The sequence below is a fragment of the Diceros bicornis genome, chromosome 21, assembly GCF_020826845.1.
Source record: "Diceros bicornis minor isolate mBicDic1 chromosome 21, mDicBic1.mat.cur, whole genome shotgun sequence".
Taxonomy (NCBI): Eukaryota; Metazoa; Chordata; class Mammalia; order Perissodactyla; family Rhinocerotidae; genus Diceros; species Diceros bicornis.
The window spans coordinates 27,778,421-27,794,055 of NC_080760.1; the positions used below are offsets into that span (position 1 = coordinate 27,778,421).

The 15,635-nt window shown below is 37.2% G+C and overlaps 1 pseudogene; it reads right to left on the reverse strand.

The window, feature by feature from the left end:
- Positions 1–2,573: 2,573 nt before the first annotated feature.
- Positions 2,574–2,748, reverse strand: LOC131419369 (DNA-directed RNA polymerases I, II, and III subunit RPABC4-like; annotated as a pseudogene).
- Between the last annotated feature and the right edge of the window lie 12,887 nt (positions 2,749–15,635).

Consider the following 15,635-nt stretch of genomic DNA (forward strand, 5'->3'; position numbering starts at 1 on the left):
GGCCCCAGATAGGATTTTTTTTCAATTGGTAAAATGGCTGGTGTTCAAGGTAGGTGGGTGGGAAGAAGGACTATGCATACTCAAGCTTTCTTGCATGAATGAGGTGTGAGAGTTGTACGCAACTGGCAATATCATGTCATTGTTTAGTCTCTTCCCGTTCCTTACTTCAAGTAGATTGTCCCTAGATGGTGCCATCTTATGCATCACTGCTTTTTATTTGCATTATCCGAGCACTCATTATTCTTTTAAAATTGTTCTTATCGCCCAACTAACTTGCTATATTTTACCCTTAGTAAGGGCAGAATCCACATCAACTTTCACTTTTTGTTTCCTTGCCTACACAATAATAGGCACGTAGTATGCACTCAATAAACAATTATTAGATTAATAAACACTCACTCCAGGTAGACATGAGTATTATTATTGTTAAGAGTTGTATTTTTAAGTTCTTCCAAACACCACTTAATAAAATTTCTCAATTCTACCATCACCTTATAAATATGTTTCATTCTTTCCTTAAAAATAGTCCCAAAATAAAACATCTGCCTCATGCAACTTAGAGGAATTATTCAAATTACCCATTTCGACATTAACTAGCAAGACTAATTTTGTTTGGACACTCTCATTTCACTGTCATAATAGTAAAAAAATGAAGACATTGTTCACTTGTTGTGAATTGTGGTACCATTACTTCCTTTTTTGCCCTTTTTAATTGCACAGGCAATATAACTTACAATCAATCTGTGTCTAGCATTTTGTTAAAGCTTGTCTAAAAATGCATGAGAATTATAATATATCCTTACTCTTAGGATCACACAGTCAAGTTCAAGAAGAGCAAGATACGTGCACAGATAACAGAATAATCCTACATAGGGTATAGAGCAATGGCTCGCTTAGTCTGTATTGAGCCAGCGACATATGTTCCACGTTAGGAGATTTCCAAAATAAAGTTACACTGTTGAGAGTACACACTTCTTAATATTTTTTGACTAAAATCTGTGTAAGATGTATCATTCACAATGCTTCATTCTTAAACAGAAAGCCATTAAACATAAATTAACATTTTCTTGGTGCCACAGAGTCATTATTTTCATTACTGAAAGTGCACAAGTTTTGCCATGTCTTCATGATGTTTTCAGCTTTCTGTTCTGCTCTCAGGGTGTCTGCCTCTTTTCAACTTGCTACTTGCTCTCTGCTGTGATTTGAGAAAGTTGATAAGCTAGTATGAATGTAATGTGTGTAAATAAAAAAGCATTAAGAATTATAGGAGTCCAAGGAAGATGCAGCGAGATTGAAAACCCAAGTTTTCTTCCAATATTGAAAAAAATATATATATTAACTCAAAATGACTGATATAGGGAACAAAGTCTAAGCAAACTTCCGATTCAAATAGAAATTTCTATAATTCCCTATCGCATCAAGAAGCAGACCTAATCTTATGCTCTTTACTCTGGGCCTTAAATTGGAGGAAAAGGGGAACATTGTCCTTTGTGTTCTTACCTCAATCTTAGTCTTGAACTTTTTCTTGGAACAGAAGTGAAACTACGTCCTGACCTCATTTATAACCTGAAGCTTGAGAGGACACAGTGGTAGGAGCCATGGGAATTCCTCAAACTGACAAAGACCCTATTTTATTCTAGGAATTATCCAACAGAAAAGGGAGAAAGAGGTAATCCTGGCCCAGCCCAGCTCCAATTTTTGATTTCATTAAGAAGCAATCAAATACTGAGCTTTTGGCATCACTACCCACACGTCTGAACCCTACCATAGAAATCTGGGGAGCATTTTCTTCTACTAAGAAAATATAGAACTCAAATTAGCCACCCTGCTAAATATCTGAATTCCAAGAAAATGCAAAACACATGTAACCCTAATGGAAAAATAGTAACCTGAATTCAATAAGAAAGTTGTACAATTCAGAGAAAAAAATTAAAAAATAAAAATGTGGCATAATACGAGTCCTACTGAAACATGAATGTACCACAGAAAACTAAAAAATTTTAGAGAAAAAAGTTTTATCCATTTTTCTGAGGAAAAAAACCCACATGCTGTGATTGCTAAAAAATTGTTCAAATCCTTATCAAAATGTGCCCATACCACAGAAAATTGTACTTATGCAATAATTTTCAAATTAACAGAAAAATACCTCTTTTCTCAAGTCCCTTTTCTCCAAATAGTCCATGACCATTGGTGCTTACCCAGTTCAAAGTGATGAATTCTGCTCCTAAATCTCTAATAGAGAGAAAATTATAGTATATTTTCCAGCCACTAGTATATTTTGTTGTTGTTGTAGCCATTGAGCCCATCACTGTTAAAATATTATCTCCCAAATATGCTTACATTGTCTGCTTGAAATATCTCCCACTTGGGTCCTCAATGTTCTTTTTATTTTTTTAATTGAACAAAAGTAACTTATTTATATAGACTATGAATAAATACTAAATACAATATAGTTTTTAAAATGAAATCATGTGTATATAGCTGTATTCATAAAGATAAGTACACTAATCAAAATCTTACAACAACATTAACAGCAAATCTAAACACAAACGAAGATGTTCTGAATTCCATATTTCATTGAGCATCAAAAACCACCAATCTTTTAGTCCTTTTCTTATACATTATTCTGTATCCACATTCTCTGCATCTGATTGGCACTCTGGATTTTACTTCATTTTCTGTGTGACATTCCCCACAGACATGTATCATCGGCTGCTACTTTGTGGGTTGAATGTCCTGGGTGTCCATTGTTAGTCCCCACGTAGCACGGAGAAATTTCTCACTCTGCAGTTCCAAACTGATTCCAGCTCGTCATTGTGTCTGGGTCTTCAATGTTTTAACTCTAACTTATACTTATATCATCTAAAATTTTTCCAGAAGTACACCATTACAGGATGGGCAAGTGGGCATGTGGAAGTGAATGGGAGTGGACAGCTTCCAGGTGCAGCCAAATGCTAAGCTAGAACCAAATATCACCCACAGTCGTATAGGTCCTAGAATTGAAACCAGATTATCAGTCCAAATTTCAACTCGGATGTAATGGTTAAGAGCTCAAACCCTGCGGGGCAGATTGCTTAAACTGTTGAGTCTTTTCCTTGCTAGTTGTGTGACCTTGGGCAAGTTATTTAACCTCTCCATTCCTCAGTTTCCTTAGCTCTAAAATGAGGATAATGAGTCCTCATAGTGTTATTGTGAGGATTAAATGGGTTTATAAAATTAAAGAATTTGGAAAAGTGCCATGTAAATATTAAATTTTAACCATTGAATTCTCCTTACGAGGCCCTTGGTGTGTTTCTCAATTTATTAAAAAAATTCAACATCTAAAGACCTCCCTGGAAGATCTTGTTCCCTGTGAAGTTTTCCCCAACTTTCCTAAGCTCTATGTTCCAAGATATTTTTGATGTGGTAGCTTCTGTCTAGACACTATTATCCAATTTCCTTTTTCCAGGCCAATTGGGAAGGTTCTAAGTGCTGCCTTTAAATGAATTTTCTGAAATTAAAACTCACTGACTCCAAGTTGACAATTTTAAAAAGCAGCTTCTCTCGTAAATGTTCATCTTAACAGGGCACACAACTACATGAGAAATTTTACAATATGGACATGTTTCAATACATGTTCTTAGTCAACTATCCATAATGCTGGAAATATAATATTAGTGAAAAGGCTGAGCTTTGGACAAAGATGGAGGGTCCACCATCTTCTTTACAGTGGTAGATCAAAAAGAGGCCAGAATTTCTATATAAAGCATGTGGCGAATTAGAATTGGCCACCTCAAAATATGTCTTTTTACCTTGATTATTTTCTATGAAAGAAACTTTGACCTCCCCCTCCCAACTGACTACTGAAAAGAATTTAACTCTGGGTATGGATAGACTGGAAAGGTCCTTGCTAAACCCATTCTTATCAAAGCTCTGAAAACCAAATAAAAGTAGAAGTTACCCTTTGTAAGAGACATTTACATTTATAAGGGAAATCTCCATTTGTAAATGTATCTCCTTCTCTGCACCAGGAAGAAGGGAGATGACCTTATCTCTAGAAACTCTTATCAGTGCCAAAGGCAAGGACTTAAATCTTCATACTCTTTTTACTGTGCTTTCTGGTAATCTCCCATAGGTGACTCCCCCACCCCCAACATCTGCCTTTGTCTACCTGAATATGCCATTTAAGGTGAAAACCTCTGCCATTTGTCAAGTTACCCAGCTTTGCCTGGGTCTCTCCCATGGATACATGTTATAAAGCTTTGTTTGATTTTTTCCTGTGATTTGGTCTCATGTCAATTTAATTTGTAGCCCAGCCAGAAAGGACTCAGAGTGGGTAGAGGATAAGTCTTCCTCCCCTTCAAGCATCTCAACCATGCTCAAGAACTTGGATGATTCCTCTGTGGAGACTGGAGAAGAGGATATATTTATAGTTACTGATCACTTGAGCTATTAAAAAACTCACGATAGAGCATCATGGCGGAGTGAGCTTTCCCGTGAATTCTTCCCCCACAAGATACAACAAAAGCAACAGCCACAGACCAACAACGGAATCCCAGACAGTGAAAAGCTAGAGCAGAGGGATCCACACTGCCGCACATCTGAGAGTGGAACGTGCTGGGCCCCCGGAGGAAGTGGGGAGAGGTAAGGAGAACTCCGCTCCCTCCCCACCAGATCAGCGATCCGGTCCGCGCGGCTCCCAGAGAGGGGGGAGGGGCGGCCCTCGGCGGGAAACTGTAGCTCTTCGGGCTCTCTCAGCCAGTGGGAAACTCCCGCACAGAGGGCTCAGAGGAGCCACAGGGCTACCATCAACATCTGAGCAACCCAGAGAGCGGATAAAGAGGGGCAAACGAGAAGCCTCCCACGTCAGGGACCCAGAGGGCAAAAGAGAGAGCTCCCCCCTCCCCGCAACCCGGAGTCTGCAGCTCGACCAGATCTAGCGATCAGAGGCAGACCTGAACAAACTGGACTGGACCCGTGGATCGCAGTGGGGAAAAAAACAAAACAAAACAAAACAAAACTGCGGATCGCAGCAGAAAAACTGGGGCAGAGCGCAGGGGGCTTAGACTACACAGCCCTTTACCACCACACAGTGGCGGCAGGTGGAAATTGCAACCAGAGACTTCCAGGATGAGGAAAATCAAAACCAACACAGGAACCACAATGCAAAAATATATGAAATCACCAGACCAGAAACAAAATGACAAGCACCCAGAAATCAACCCCGAAGACACAGAAATCCATAAACTAAATGACAGAGATTTCAAAATAGCTATCATAAAAACACTCAACGAAATACGAGACAACACAGACAAACAATTAAATGAGATTAGGAGTTTCTTCACAAAAGAGATTGAAATCATAAAGAAAAACCTATCAGTGCTGATGGAGATGAAGAACACAATGGAGGAGATAAAGGAGAATCTGGAATCTTTAAAGAACAGAGCTGACAATATGGAGGAAAGAATTAGTACTTTAGAGGATAGGAATACAGATATACTCCAGATGGAAGAAGAGAGAGAACTAAGACTAAAAAGAAATGAAGAAAGACTCCGAGAAATATCTGACTCTATTAGAAAATGTAACATAAGAATTATAGGTATTCCTGAGGGAGAGGAGAGGGAAAGAGGAACAGAGAGCCTATTCAAGGAAATAATAGCTGAAAATTTCCCAAATCTGGGGAAGGAGCAGGAAATACCAGTAAGCGAAGCCAACAGGACGCCTATATATATTAACAGACAAAGGCCTTCCCACGACACCTAGTGGTAAGGCTAGCCAGGGTCAACGACAAAGAAACAATATTAAGGGCAGCTAGACAAAAACAAAAAAATAACGTACAAAGGAACTCCCATCAGGCTCTCAGCGGATTTCTCAACAGAAACTTTTCAGGCTAGAAGAGACTGGAATGATATATTCAAAATACTAAAAGACAAAAACTTTCAGCCAAGAATACTCTATCCAGCAAAAATATCCTTCAAATATGATGGAGAAATAGTAACTCTCCCAGATAAACAAAAGCTAAGGGAGTTCATGGCCACGAGACCGCCACTACAAGAAATACTCAAGAAGGCCCTCAGGCCTGAAAACAAGAAGAGAAAGGGAACACAAAGCTTGGAGTAAGGAGAAAAGTAGGTAGACAAAATCAGAGAAATAGTAGATCTTTACCGGAATAGGTTAGCAACCACTTAAATACTAAACTCAAAGATCAAAGGAAGAAATTCACCAAAAATAAATTTAACCTCATCACTGTAAACACACAGCCACAACACAAGATAGAATAAGGTATAACAAGAGCAACTTAGAAGGGGAAGAGGAAAGTGACTGAATTGACTTAGTATAAGGAAATAGGAGGCTATCAGATAATGGACTATCTCATACAGAAGATTTTTTGCCCAAACCTCAAGGTAACCACTAAACAAATAATCAAATTAAAACCACATATGATAAACAAAGAGAAAACTAGAAGAATCATAAGACAGAACAACCAAACTGAATTGGCAGTCCAAAACAAATGGGACAAGAAACAAAGGAAATGCAAAAGAACCAGAAAATAAGTGACAAAACAGCAACATTCAGCCCTCATATTTCAATAATTACCCTAAATGTAAATGGATTGAACTCTCCAATCAAAAGATACAGAGTGGCAGGATGGATTAAAAAGCAAGACCCTACAATATGCTGCCTTCAGGAAACACATCTTAGCACTAAAGACAAGCACAGGCTCAGAGTGAAAGGATGGAAGACAATACTCCAAGCTAATGGCAAACAAAAGAAAGCAGGTGTTGCCATACTCATATCAGACAAAGTAGACTTCAAGATAAAACAGGTTAAGAAAGACAAAGAAGGGAAATATATAATGATAAAAGGGACACTCCATCAAGAAGACATATCACTTATAAATATATATGCACCCAACATAGGAGCACCAATGTACATAAAACAACAATTAACAAACCTAAAAGGAGAAATCAACAACAACACAATAATAGTAGGGGATCTTAACACCCCACTTACAGCAATGGATAGATCATCCAGACAAAAAGTTAATAAAGAAATATTAGACTTAAATGAAAAACTGGACGAGATGGACCTAGTAGACATATACAGAGCACTCCACCCAAAAACAGCTGACTACACATTCTTCTCAAGCGCGCATGGAACATTCTCTAGGATAGACCATATGTTGGGAAACAAAGCAAGCCTCAATAAATTTAAGAAGATTGAAATCATAACAAGCATCTTTTCAGACCATAAGGCTATGAAACTGGAAATGAACCAGGAAAAAAAACTGGGAAAGTGACAAAAATGTGGAGATTAAACAACATGCTACTGAACAACCAATGGATCGTTGATGAAATTAAAGGAGAAATCAAAAACTATCTGGAAACAAACGAAAATGATAACATGCCATATCAAACCATATGGGGCGCAGCAAAAGCGGTCCTGAGAGGGAAACTCATAGCGATACAAGCCCACCTTAACAAACAAGAAAAAGCCCTAATAGGCAACCTTAAATTACACCTAACAGAACTAGAAAAAGAAGAACAAACAAAGCCCAAAGCCAGCAGAAGGAGAGAAATAATAAAAATCAGAGCAGAAATAAATGATATTGAGACCAAAAAAACAGTAGAAAGGATTAATGAAACAAAGAGTTGGTTCTTCGAGAAGATAAACAAAATAGACAAACCCTTAGCCAGGCTAACTAAGAAAAAAAGAGAAAAGGCTCAAGTAAATAAAATTAGAAATGAAAGAGGAGAAATTACAACGGATACCATGGAAATACAGAGGATTATAAGAGAATACTATGAGAAATTATATGCCAACAAATTGGACAATCTAGAAGAAATGGATAAATTCTTAGACTTATACAACCTCCCAAAATTGAACCAAGAAGAAATGGAGAATCTGAATAGACCAATCACAAGTAAAGAGATTGAAATAGTAATCAAAAACCTCCCAAAAAATAAAAGTCCAGGACCAGATGGCTTCTCCAGTGAATTTTACCAAACATTCAAAGAAGATTTAATACCCATCCTCCTCAAACTATTCCAAAAAATAGAGGAAGACGGAACACTTCCTGAATCATTCTATGAGGCCAACATCACCCTGATCCCAAAACCAGACAAAGACAATACAAAGAAAGAAAATTACAGGCCAATATCACTGATGAACATTGATGCAAAAATCCTCAACAAAATATTGGCAAACCGAATACAACAATATATTAAAAAGATCATACACCATGATCAAGTGGGATTTATACCAGAGACGCAGGGATGGTTCAACATCCGCAAATCAATCAACGTGATACATCACATCAACAAAGCAAAGAATAAAAACCATATGATCCTCTCAATAGATGCAGAGAAGGCATTTGACAAGATACAACATCCATTTATGATAAAAACTCTCAATAAAATGGGAATAGAAGGAAAGTACCTCAACATAATAAAGGCCATATATGACAAACCCACAGCTAACATCATACTCAACGGGGAAAGACTGAAAGCCATTCCTCTGAGAACAGGAACGAGGCAGGGCTGCCCACTCTCACCACTCCTGTTCAACATAGTACTGGAGGTTTTGGCCAGAGCAATTAGGCAAGAAAAAGGAATAAAAGGAATCCAAATAGGTAACGAAGAAGTGAAACTCTCACTATTTGCAGATGACATGATTGTATATATAGAAAACCCTAAAGAATCTGTTGGAAAACTGTTAGAAACAATCAACAACTACAGCAAAGTTGCAGGGTACAAAATCAATCTACAAAAATCAGTTGCATTTCTATATGCTAATAATGAACTAACAGAAAGAGAGCTCAAAAAGATAATACCATTTACAATTGCATCAAAAAGAATAAAATACCTAGGAATAAATCTTACCAAGGAGGTGAAGGACCTATACAATGAGAACTACAAGACATTATTGAGGGAAATCCACGATGACATAAAGAAATGGAAAGATATCCCATGCACGTGGATTGGAAGAATAAACATAGTTAAAATGTCTATATTACCTAAAGCAATCTACAGATTCAATGCAATCCCAATCAGAATCCCCATGACATTCTTCACAGAAATAGAAAAAAGAATACTAAAATTTATATGGGGCAACAAAAGACCTCGAATAGCTAAAGAAATCCTAAAGAAAAAGAACAAAGCAGGAGGCATCACAATTCCTGACTTCAAAACATACTACAAAGCAATAGTAATCAAAACAGCATGGTACTGGTACAAAAACAGACACACAGATCAATGGAACAGAATTGAAAGCCCAGAAATAAAACCACACATATACGGACAGCTAATTTTCGACAAAGGTGCTAAGAACATGCAATGGAGAAAGGAAAGTCTCTTCAATAAATGGTGTTGGGAAAACTGGACAGCCACATGCAAAAGAATGAAAGTGGACCATGTGCTATCGCCATTCACAAAAATTAACTCAAAATGGATCAAAGACCTGAAGGTGAGACCTGAAACTATAAAACTCATAGAAGAAAATATAGGCAACACACTATTTGACATTGGGTTTAAAGGAATCTTTTCGGATGACATGCCTACCCAGACTAGGGAAACTAAAGAAAAAATAAACAAGTGGGACTTTATCAGACTAAAGAGCTTTTATAAGACAAATGAAACCAGAATCAAGATGAACAAACAACCAACCAGCTGGGAGAGAATATTTGCAAAACATACATCTGACAAGGGGTTGATCTCCATAATATATAAAGAACTCACACAATTGAACAACAAAAAAACAAACAACCTGATCAAAAAATGGGCAGAGGAAATGAACAGACACTTCTCCAAGGAAGATATACAGATGGCCAATAGGCACATGAAAAGATGCTCAACATCACTAATCATCAGGGAAATGCAAATCAAAACAACACTAAGATACCACCTCATGCCTGTTAGAATGGCTATAATCACCAAGACAAACAACAACAAATGTTGGAGAGGATGTGGAGAAACAGGAACCCTCATACACAGCTGGTGGGAATGCAAATTGGTGCAGCCTCTATGGAAAACGGTATGGAGATTCCTCAAAGAATTAAAAATAGAGATGCCCTATGATCCAGCCATCCCACTACTGGGAATCTATCCAATGCACCTGAAATCAACAATCCAAAGAGGCTTATGCACCCCTATGTTCATTGCAGCATTGTTCACCATAGCCAAGAAGTGGAAGCAACCTAAGTGTCCCTCGACTGACGATTGGATTAAGAAAATGTGGTATATATATACAATGGAATACTACTCAGCCATAAAAAAAGACAAAATCGTCCCATTTGCAACAACATGGATGGGCCTGGAGCGTATTATGTTAAGTGAAATAAGCCAGAAAGAGAAAGACAAACACTGTATGATCTCACTCATATGTGGAATATAAACCAACACATGGACAGAGAAAACTGGACTGTGGTTACCCGGGAAGTGGGGGTGGGGGGTGGGCACAAGGGGTGAAGGGAGTCATATATGGGGTGATGGACAAACAAAAATGTACAACCCAAAATTTCACAATGTTAGAAACCATTAAAACATCAATTAAAAACAAAACAAAACAAAACAAAACAAAAAAAAAACTCACGATAACCCCTTTAAAATGTCCAATGCTGAGGTTAGAGGAGTTAACAGTAAACTGTGCACACTTACCTCTTGGATGTGATTATTTAGTACTATTAATTTAATATCAGAGATCGTGAACCGGATTTAGCACATTTTAGTATTTTTTTCTTATATTCAATGGCCAAAAATTTTAGTAATTTTTTATAACAAATACTGTTTTTAAATTCTATCCTGACAATGTTTGCCTTCCTTTCTGTTAGGTATTCAATTACTGAAAGCTTTATAATAAATTTCTGTCAAGAAAATGGCTATTTATATACTATTCTTAGCAAAATGTATGTTCTCTACCTCTCCCACACACAAACACCCCTACACAGATAATTTCACAATGTTAAGCCCATTTAAACACAATCCACCTTTCCTTTCATATAAACATGTCACCAATACCCATGAGCAGTTCTACAACATTCAGAGCTATAAAAATTATGTAAAAATGGAACAAAATTATATATTTGAATATTATTCCCTTCATTTATGTGCATTTTTATCTTCTTTAATCCTCCTTTTTAAAAAATATTAACTTTATTCTAAAATAAGAAGCCCAATATTCATAAATGAATAGTAATTTAGCTCTTTGTTTCATAGGATCCTAAAACAAACAAACAAAACCTGAGACCCACAAGGGACTAGACATGCAAGCATGTTAAGAAGCATGCGCTGGATACCAAGTTAGAGCCAGAATTGGGATGCACCTCCATGTTTGCCTGACAAACATCTGGATAATTTTCTCAGCATTGCACAGTTCCCTTAAATGCATTTAAAATGTCTGATGTCTTTAAATGCCAAGATAAATGATGGCATCTTTCACTTTTTATCTGGATGATTAGTCTTATGTAGACACAGTCTGATTTCTAACTTCTCTATTTACCATATAAAGAAGAGAAATACATTTTCAATGTAGATAGAAGTATTTTAAAAAGTCACATCCACTCTCAGTATGAAAAGCTATTAGCCATGCCCACAGTATCTTTGCCATCATCATCAACTACCAGTTATTGAGCACCCACTGACTCTGTGCTACAAACCAAGGGGACATTTAAATGCTTCTTAAGCTTCCACTAATCTGCACAAATTTATTCCAATGACTTGATACTAAAAACACTTTGAAAAAATGCAGTGTACCATCCACCATCGCTCAGTGCTTATTCCAACATTTCTTTTTTCAAATCAGCTGATTTGGAAACATTGAAGAAAGCTAGAAACATAATTGCATTCCACGGCTTCTCCTTCATGCTTCTGTCCCTTTCTAAATGAATTTGGCAGAACAAAATTAATAGCTGAGAATGACTGGGAGGGGAAAACTCTTAATGGAGAAAAAACATTAATGTTTTTAAATACTTACGTTCCATGGGGCATCCACAGTCTTTTGTCGTTTTTATTGCTACATTAAAAATGGCATCATCAAACCACAAAAATATTTTTAACTTTTAGAAAATTAAGATTGAATTATACTTAGTTTTCTAAGAAAATATGAATATGTGGAATTCAGATATGTGAACTCACAAATCATTCTAACTTTTCTTGAAGTGTATCTTCTTGGTTAGTCTGATTCTTAATAAGTCCATTTTGTCCTACCAAGCAGTTTAACACCAGATTCGAAAAAATAAATACACTTTTTTTAGGATCCTATGTTTGAACTATAGTGCCATCACTTTGAAAAAAATAATCAATCAGGCTAAATATTTAGAGAGTTATTATAAATCTGTAAGTCATAAAAAGACAGGAATTAAAGAAATACCTTAAGGATGTTGAGTTAGGTGTATCTATGAGTCACCACTGTCTGTTCTCCTCTGTTTCTAAGAATACAAGAGACCTGTATTTCCTCACCCTCTTGAAGTTACACACAGTCATTTGACCTCCACTAGGTTATGATACATGATCAGATGAAGTGTGTTTCATTTTTAGGTGGAAGCATTTAATCATTGGTGCTCAGCTTTCCGGCCTGTTCTCCTCCTCCTGTAATAATAGTGGAAGCGTTTTCTGATACAGAAACACAACACTCAGCTGCCCTTGGAAAGTTGCTTAGACCCACAGTGGGCTTTGCTTGAGGGAAAAACAAACTTTGGTTGTTTTAAGCCGCCGAGATTTTGGATTTTGTTTCTAAGGCATAATTGAGCCATTTTGATAGATATGAGTACTTGTAATAATTATAGGTTAAAATTGCACATCTTAACATGAAATGTATACAGTTTATAGTTTATTTTTGATGTGATAATGATGGCCAGCAAATGTAGGAAATCAAATTTGAATGTTTTATTTTACAATGGTAGTTCTACTTTTACTTTATTTTCTTTGTCAATAAAATCCTTAACAAAATCAGGCCTGAATTGGTGCTCTTCAACAGTTTAGCTTAGCAAAGCATGACATCTCCCACAATATATACATATTCTCCTCTATCTATCTATCTATCTATCTATCTATCTATCTATCATCTATCAATCTATCTATCATTTATCTATCTTTGGTCTTATTTGCCTGTCAACACTGGTCTATCTTTTCTTTAAGACCTAACTCAAATTACTTCTCCGCCATGATTCTGCCACTCCACAAGTCACTTTATTCTGCCTTTTATTCCCATAGCACATTATTACATCTTTAATTTTTCAATCAGCTTGCTAAAGATGTTAGAATGTGCTTGGCTGTATCAATACCTCCAAACTTGCCCACAGATGTTCTAAAAGATGCAAATCCGCAGCTCCTCATATTTTTACTTTGTGAATCTCTTCTGTTCCATCTTCTAAATCTATATGTTTTGTCCTGACTGACCTCTTTAGAAGCCTTCTTGGTACTTGTTCTTCAATTATCCTTACTGGAACTCGAAGTTAGAGTCTGTCTCTGACTGCCTAAGGACTTTTCTCCTGGAACTTGAAATTAAGTTCATTTTGCCTAACGTACTCTACAATATGTTATCATCACCATTATAATCATTCTTAGTTACTCCTTTGCATAATACTTAATTTCTTTGCTCATTTGTTGGTTTTGCTTTGCTGTACCCACTTGGCAAATTAAAACCATTGTTATATTCAACTATCTGCCTCCTGTATACCTTTACCAACACAGCTAACATGGCTGAGAAAAACTCACAACCACGCTGACTGGTCTGAAGTTAAATCAGGATCATATGATCCACTTTGTTTCCTTTTATAAAGCATGGACCTTTCCTAATCCTGGATAAGCCAACCCCTACACTGTGTGCTAGATCTGGTTCCCTGGTCTCATCCTACTAAAGAGCAAGGCTCTAGCAATTATCCAGTTGCTTGCCTACATCATCAAATATTCCCTCTTTATTGCGTCATCCAACAAAATACGTGAACATGCCGTTATTTCTCCCATTTTATTAAGCAAACCTACAAACAAAAAGCTCTATTGTTCTCAGTGCCCCTCTGGCATCGACCATCTTCTCTCCTTATCCTTAGAGCCAATCTTCCTGAAATAGTTTTCCATACTCACTATCTCCAAATTCTGCCCCCCTTCTGTCTTGAATACATTCCATCAGGTTTCAATTACCACTTCTACTGAAAGGGCCCTTAACAAGATCACAAAAGACCCATGCTTTGTAACATGGAATGGTCATTTCTGAGTCCTTATTTTGATGTGTCAGCAGCATTTGATGTGTTTTCTTTCCTCCTTAAAACAAATTCTTCACTTAGCTCCTAAGATACCATTCCCTCCTGTAATTCCTCCTATCTCTCTGCCCATTCCTTAGACTTTTTGGTTGGTCTTCCTCATTTTACCAACCTGGAAAGGCTCTGTTCTTTAATTTACTAGGGTTTTTAATCTCTACTCTCTCCCTGGAGCTTATCTAGTCTCATGGCTTTAAATACTATCTCCATGTTAATGACTATCAAATTTTTAGCTCCTGCCCAGACCTCTCTCTGGATACTCAAGCATGCAACTTGTTTCTTATCACTTTCTTTTGAATGTCAATAGGCATTTTATGTTCAATATGCACTAAACTAACATTTTGATAGTTCTCCAATGCTAGCTAACCCAATGTGCTCTTTCTGAAGTAAGTCAAAGGTGATTCCATTCTTTCAGTTGGTTGGGAAAAAAAATAGTGTGACTCTTTTGACTCCTCTCCTTCTCTTACTGCCCACATTGAGGCTGACAGCAAATCTTTTCTGCTTGACCACTCTTTACCACACTTACTGCCACTACCTTAGCCCACAGCATTCTCTCTCATCAGGGATTTTGCAATAGCTTCTGTCATAGGCAGAATTTTGACATGACCACACAGTGACTCGCACCCTTTTAAGATTCCTTCTCCCTGTTTGTAGAAGAACCTGTAAGTTGCTGCTAAACAGTAGACTATGGCTCAAACAATAGAAGAGCTCAGTTTGCTGCTAAACAGAAGGATCTCTCCTGTGATTATGTTACATCACATGGCGAAGGAGAAGAAATAGTGGAAATGTAATTGAGGTCCCTAATCAATTGAGTTCATCAAAAGAAGATCATCCCAGTGGACCTGACTTAATCAGGTGAAGCCTTTAAAAGATGACCTAGAGGTCAGAGACAGAAGTCAGAGTGTGATTCCCCTGCTGACCTTGAAGAACTAAGCTGCTGTGTTGTGAGAGGACCGTGTGGTAATGAACCTCGGGGATTGTCTAGGAGCTGAGGGCAGAACCCAGTAGACAGGAAGAAAACAGGCGCCTCAGTCCTATAATCTCAAGAAACTGAATTTTGAAATAACCTCCTAAGCTTGGGAGAGAATCGTGAGCTTCAGATAGGAACCCAGCCTGGTTGCAACTTTGATGGAAGCCTTGTGAGACCTGAAGAGAAAACTCAGTTAAGCCTTGCCTGATTTCTAACCCAAGGAAACTCTGAGATAATAAATGTGTTGTTTTTTTTTAACCCACTATATTTGGGTAATTTGTTATCAATACAATAATACAACTCCCTAACTGGTCTCATGAATCTCTAAAATTGCAACTCTCTGAACATTTTATACTTCTCTACTCTTTTACATTTTGTCTTAAGATTTTTTATACAATTAACATATTTATATTTGGTTATTCATTTTGTGTATTC